A 6,854-nucleotide genomic window follows, 5' to 3' on the forward strand; every position below is an offset into this window, starting at 1 on the left:
TTTCCTGAGGCTTTTGTAATACATGTATACACACCTTAGCAAAGAAGAAACAACACCCGAGTACAACAGAAGTGATCAATAGATTACGTCACGTTGATGGTCAGTGACGACCTTAAGTTACCTGAGTCAAGTTTGACCATTTCCAATCAGAAATGTAAGAGTGATGTTGCACATATGTCACCTATATATTAGTATTGCATCTACATCCTCTGGATATATGAAGATATAAGTTTATAACACATATGAAATACTATATATTGATATATATCAAAAATATCTATGATGAATTTGTATATGGTATAACATGTTGCGACCACATATGTAAATAATATGTAATTAATTTATATATGCAACTTTATTAACACAACATACATTAAAATTATATATACTTATCTGTTTTTCTTATTTATTTCTCATTCATTTTAAAAAACGCTGATCTCTTAACATTATATGGGCTTGACACACGTGACAATATATGAAATTGTTCCAATTTCTATGTTTCATATATAATTTTGTATGTATGTCATCTATCAACCAGCTGTTTCCCTTCGCAGCATTGGTACTTTTCCTTCATGTCCTTTCTATTTCGGTTTCTCCTCTTCACAAATCTCTGCATCCTAAAAGCCCGAGAGTGGAATAAAGAAGAGCCTGACAACCCAGATTGCTGGCTTTTACATCCCAGCCCTGTCCATTCCCCCAAAACCATTACCCCGAGTCTGATAATCTAGTCCGATAAAAAGGAGATAGGCCAAAAATGAATTGGCGTCTCTGTTAGTTGTGATTACACAACAGTGTTATCCCGTTCCTCCTGCTTTGGCCTTTTGTCCCAGGTGATGTGCTGATGAGCTGCTTCTCCCCATAGGCACGCTATCTCCGTGGCTCACCCATACAGAGGGTGCAGACGGCCTGATAGCATCATCGCCTGCAGGAGGTCTGAGCCAGAGGCAAGACAGGGTGCAGGTTTCATCTAGTATGTCCTTTGTGTTAGAGAGTCAGCAAAGGATCAACAAGTGATATGAATACGTATGAAGAAAAGTGACAGCATGGCTTGATCTCCCAGGATCTCTTGTGTCTGTGCAGTAATGTCTGCTGCAGGTGTGACATGATGCAATAGTGCCACAAAACCTGTTGCGGGTTGACACAGGAGACCACTGTTTACATGCCATGCCAGTCAGTGCTGGTTTCTTTCCCTGACTCTAAGCGAGCGGTTTTAGCGAGGGTGTCATTTCCACCGAGGATGGGAGGCACATGTCTTCTTCGCTGTTACTGATTTATTGGTTTATTTTCTTGCTGGCTTTTCTCTGAACACTGTTCTTTTATTGCTCAGCCGCCACAATCCACACGAGAGAAGATATGAGTTGATAAAAAATGTTGATATGCTCATCTGGGTCAATTCCAGTGAAGCAAGCTTCATCGATCGGCAGCTGGCGATGCGGCGTGTGCGTTTCTGTCTGGGGTCTTGCCTGTCAGACGACACACAGGCTGTGCTTCCTTACTGCCGACAGACCGACAGGAATACTTACAGACACAAGTCAAGGCTGAAGAAGGTTCTGTCTGTGTTTAATCTATATTCTAATTTAATATGTTCCTAACAAGATGATAGAACCGAATACGTCGATCACAATAACGACGATATTATCGCGATATCTGTAGAACATTTGAAAAGAAAAGGAATGAATTAGACTCACAGTGGATGTGGAGAGAGATTCTGTAAAGATAACTGTTCAAAAACAATTAAAAAGAACAACAACACTGGATGGATAGTGAAAAGGACACACAAGAACTAACAAGAACTAACATCTGCCATCATGATATCAATATTTAATTTGTTAAACATCATGGTTACACTGCAACATAAAATGTTTTTAAACAGTACAATGCAGAGGTTTACAGAGCATTTGTAGAGTTTGTTTTCTACATTTATTATGTAATATTGGAAATGTTGGTACAATTACCAACTTTAGCTCAATTTGCTATTTACTCAAATGATTAAACAGATTTTGTTGCTGTTGGGTTTTTTGTTTCTTCGTTTGACCGAAGCTTAATCATGTGCAGTCGGTGGCTTTAATCATTTGTAATGGTTTTGAAACGCACTGACATTGAAGGTCATCCTGACATTAAATGCAATCCAGTAATAAACTGATGGAGTGCGTTGGCCAGAGCCAGTTGTGGTGGCATCTGGCTCTGTAGGTTGTCATACTCTATAGTTTTCTTTTGGTATTAATAGACACATTAATAAATGGTTTGTAATCCAACTTCGATACATAAATACATCAATTAAAAACTTTGTTGTGCATGTTTAACTCTTTAAAAATGAATTGAATCTTCATTTAAATGCAAAATTAAAATGACAAATGTATTCTGCTTTGAAAACTGTGAGTGATTCGACACTGAATAAGTCAACGATCATCCCCGTGGAACGCTCCAGGCTCCATATATTAAAGGTGGGAAAGAAAAGCTTCAGTCAGTCGACCCGTGTTGGCTGTTTCTGAGTGTAAAGATGTGTCCATCACAGCAGGTGCTGCTCAACAGGTGTTACATCATCCGCTCTTATGTAACCGTCACGGTGCACCTTGCCTTGCCTTTTATTGGCCGGTGTTGTTCCTCACTATCTCCTTCAGTCACCTTGAGGAAAAAATATAAAATAAAACAAAAAAACTCAGACGCCGGAGAAAATGAAGAGCCCTTCAGAGGAAGCTTCATTCATGGGTGTATTTGGTGTGTGGGCGAGGGCTTAAGTGTAGGTCACCCGGTGTTCGTCGGGGGTTGTCAGTGTAGATAGACGATGAAGTGAAGTGAAGCTCAGCGCTGAGCTCTCCAGCCCTGTTTGTCTGCGCTGCTGATTTCTGTCACATGTACCTCAGGTTTCTAATAAAGTGGCCGAGGCCTTGTGACTTTTTAGGGGATTATGCGTTCCTGTCTCGTCTGCGCTCCTCTCATGAGATTTATTTCCAGCTCTTCACACGGTCGCATCGAACAAATGAACGAGTTGTTGTCTTTTCTCTTTTTTCTCTCTTGAAGACAAACGGAACAGGTTTTTATATTATGAAGTGTTCACAGTTTGACTTACATCATAATTGTGCTTCTTCCGTTGAGTATTATTTAAGTCTGCCTGCTCAGAGCAGCAGTGTTTAACCAAGCTGATCAAATTTTATTCGACATCATTTGAGACTGATGAACACGAACAAACCAGACGTCAACAAAAACATTTAAGCTTTTAAGTCCCCTAAAAAAAAGAAAAGAAAAAGGGGAACAATAAATGCCACTCTTTCGTCTGATGTGAGGTTATCACGCTATTCATCTCAGCACGCCATCAACCTATCCTCCAGAGGATCACTGAGTTTGTCGAGTTGGCCGACACTCACTGTACACATCCCCTGCCATATCCACAACGGCTCCAGCCGCCACTGAGAGATTAATGCTGCGCTATGCTCTAAATTGTGTTTAATTATAGCTCTGCCAGAAGTGGGGAGAGTCTCTCTGGTCCAGCCCGGTATCTATCTATCGAACATCCCGGTAACCATGACAACACCTCAATCAAAGACCAACAGTGAATTGTGGATGTCTGCACCGGAGCAATCTCTGGACAAGAGAAGTGGAAACAATCGTACGTGTGGTTTCCCCCAATCTAAACAGGAAGTACATGTTAAGAAGAGAGGCTGATGCTGATGATGTTCACTGCACATACAGCAAGCGTCACCCTCCGCTCATGTTATCTTTATTATCTTATACGTAAAAGTGACACCGCGGTTTCACAAGGTATTCAGATCCTTTCACTTTTACGACTCTCTGTTGTGATTGAAATGGATAAAACTGCCATTTTTGTTGCCCATCAGTCTACAATCAAGTGAAAACATGTTTTTAAAAATCCAGAACTGAAATCTGTCGTTTCCCAAAGTGTTCAGTCCCTGCTGTGGCACTCCAGAGTTTGGTCAGGTGTATCCTGGTGGCTTTAATTTGCCTTGAGATGTGTTTAAACGTTGACTGGAGTCCATCGATGGCAAACTGAGTTCACTAGAGAGAGTTTAAAAAAGGCACACACCTGTTGTCCCGAGGATCACCGGGCATGGCAGGATAAAAACCGAGCCGTCAAGTCCAGGGAAATTGTGACGAGGCAAAGATCAGGTCAAAAGGTATAAAACCGTTTCTAAAAGCTTGGAGTGTTCCCAGGAGGACGAGCGGGAAGAGCGGCGGACGGGGAGGCGACCGAGAACCCAGCGGTCGCTCTTACAGAGCTTCGTCACTCCTTCGTAGAGACGGAGAACCGTCTCAGCGGCACTCCATCAGTCAGGCCTTTATGCTAGAGTGGCCAGATGGAAGCCACTTAGCGTGAAAGGCGTGTGACAGCCGGCTTGGAATTCACCCAATGACATATAAAGGACTCGTGAGGAGAGTCTCTGCTCTGATCAGACAAAAAGTGAAACGTTTGGGAAGATCTCCAAAACACTGCGTCTGCTGAACAGCGGGCGTTGGTGCTCATCACCTGGCTGACACCGTCTCTACAGCGAGAGCAGAAGAGTGCATGAGACTGGGGCGACAATTCACCTTTCAACGCGACAATGCCCCGAAGCAAACAGCCGAGACAACGCTGGAGCGGCTGCAGGACAAATCCCTGACTCGGCCTTCAGGGGGCTTGAACCCCACAGAGGATCTGCAGGGAGAGACCTGAGGGTGACAGTTCATAGATGCTTCCCAGGAGTAAACTGCCCCTGTGTGTAGAGTAAGATATAGTATTCAACTGTGGATCTTGTTTTCTCAGGACTAATATCTGGAAAGAGCCTAGATTGCTAAGTTAGAAGAAATTATATAGCGTCACGTTTCATTCCTGTCAGCTGGCAGGAGCGAAAGCGCCGAGTTATTAGTTAATAAGAAAGTGAATACGTTCTTGAAGGTATGGGAGGGAAGAGCGTGTATGGCTTTTATTAGATTGGAAACGGTTCTTCTTGTAAATGTAGTGATGCAGCAGCTCGTGAGTGAAAACAGTCTTCATGTTCTTTTTCCTTTCAAAACACGAGGAGCCGCGGCGAACACAAGCCTCTTTGTTTTGACAGGTTAAGTGAAAAACACTCGAACAGCCACCGGAAGCTTCAGCTGACCCTCGCTGATACCAACCCCGCTTAATCAGAGAGATGCGACTGCAGCCTGCGCTTTGATTATCATTATTACAGCGTCCGAAGGTCACGCTCGCCTCTTCTAACTGAATGTACAGTAAAAAAAAAAATGAAAGGAAAATCAGCCTGAATTAAGAAGAAGAAGACCGTTAAAAGCAAAGCAAGGCTGTAAATATTTCCTGATGCATTCAGTCCGCCCTTGTAATGCTCTTAGCGAACACGCATTAAAATAAATCTACAAGACAAAATAAGCAAAGAGCCGCTTTCCATCAAATCAGCCAAACGTCTTACTAAAACCAAAAGAGGAGAGAATATCACTCCCATTTCAGCGTCTCTTCACTGGCTTCCAGTACATTTAATTGATTTTATGATTTGATTGATTTATTGACTTTTTAAGGCTCTCTCTGGAACTTGCTTTCTCTGGGTTTCAGGGTCTGAATCTTCTAATGTTTTAAATCTATTGCTATATTAGGTCATCACCCTGTTTCTTATCGATTAATTTAATTATTTTAGACTGTTTTATTATATATACTGAACCTCATTTTCACTTTACTCTCCCCCCAATGTTGTAAAACCTTTAAACTATTTTTATTGTTCCTCCTCAATTTCATCTCGTCTTGTAAAGCACTTCATAACTGTTTTCAAAGGTGCTTTATAATTAAAGCTTATTATATAACACACTATTAAAACACACAACACAAAGATACTGCATAGAATAAAAACACATGTTAAAATGTATTAGTGCCTATATCTACTGTATGTGCTGTATATCATGTTCATTTATCAAAAGAAGCTTTGTATCTTGTACTAATGAATGTCCCTCCAGGAAATGGTTAATGAAGTCTCAGTCTATGAGGAGTAACTCCAATATTTCTGACTGGTCTAAAGCCAACACACACACACACACACACACACACACACACACAAACACACACACACACACACTATAGATCAAGTAACATGACATGTCTGTGAGAAGAGGGATTCTCACCCCAAGGCTAAAAACAGATATTCCAAAGCAAAGGAAGCCATTATCCTCCTCCCAACTGAAGGACCCGTTCTTCCTCTAAAAGACGTAATATAGGAATTAAAGGCAAAGCAAGTCGAGGCACACACACTTCACACACAACTTCTGCAGCATAATCCACGTTTCTGCTCTTTTAATATACTGTATGTTTCATATATGAAACATAAACTGCTTCCATATCGTGCCATAGTTTTACTTTGCGTGAGCTGCTAAATTAGCAAATGCTATCATGCTAACACATAAAGCTGAGATGGCGAATATTAAAAACATCAACATGTTAGCATTTAGCCGTTGCGAGCGCTGTGAACTCTCTGAAGTATTCCTTTAAACAACAGCCCATAATCTCTACATCAACACCCACTGACACTTTCTTAAAAGGTGTGATCCCCTTCAACAATTGAAGCATCTTTTATTCATAATAGAGGCAACCGGCGCTTCTATTTAAGGTGAAGTAAACAAACAAAAAAAATACAGATTTCGGAGTTATTAGAAAGTTTAAATGAAAAAGCAGTCCGTCTGTTCGGATGTCACAACCTCTCCAGGATTCACTGTTTGAGGTTCATCTTGGCGAGAGGCAGGAGAGAGAAACAGAGTCCGTCAGCGGCAGAGCTCCTGTGCAGCTGATTAATAATTGAACACGGGGAAATGAATGACCGCATTGTTGAATAAAGTCAGTGGTTTGGGTCAGAACCAAAAGGATTCAATATAGATGTTCC

Source organism: Seriola aureovittata, chromosome 22, assembly GCF_021018895.1.
Source record: "Seriola aureovittata isolate HTS-2021-v1 ecotype China chromosome 22, ASM2101889v1, whole genome shotgun sequence".
In the NCBI taxonomy this organism is placed as follows: domain Eukaryota; kingdom Metazoa; phylum Chordata; class Actinopteri; order Carangiformes; family Carangidae; genus Seriola; species Seriola aureovittata.